We start from the raw sequence: 379 nt of genomic DNA, 5'->3' as shown, positions 1-379 counted from the left end.
CCATTCCACATTTTAATGATATAAGAGGTTCTTATAGTATTGATTTTTTTTTTTTTATTGAGAATCTTTTTAACATGACACATGAATTACTAATTTTTACTTTGAGTCATAATCCAAAAAAGGAATAACCTTTAAAGTATGATTCAAAGTTAAGAATTGCTTTTTTATAAATCATGTCCAACGTAACTTTAATTTTTGACCATAAAAAAAAAGAGTTAAAATGACGGTAAATTAGAACTATTTTTTATAATATAGTATAAGTTAGAATTCATAAATTAAAAGCAGTGGGCCGTGGGGATTAGTCGTGGTGCGCGTAAGCTGGCCCGGACACCCCACGTAAATCTAAAAAAAAAAAAAAAGTTAAGAATTGCTTTTTATA

Source organism: Populus euphratica, unplaced genomic scaffold (genome assembly GCF_000495115.2).
Source record: "Populus euphratica unplaced genomic scaffold, PopEup_1.0 scaffold470.1, whole genome shotgun sequence".
In the NCBI taxonomy this organism is placed as follows: Eukaryota; Viridiplantae; Streptophyta; class Magnoliopsida; order Malpighiales; family Salicaceae; genus Populus; species Populus euphratica.
The sequence above is the reverse complement of the archived record's forward strand: the minus strand, read 5'-3'. Positions refer to the sequence as shown.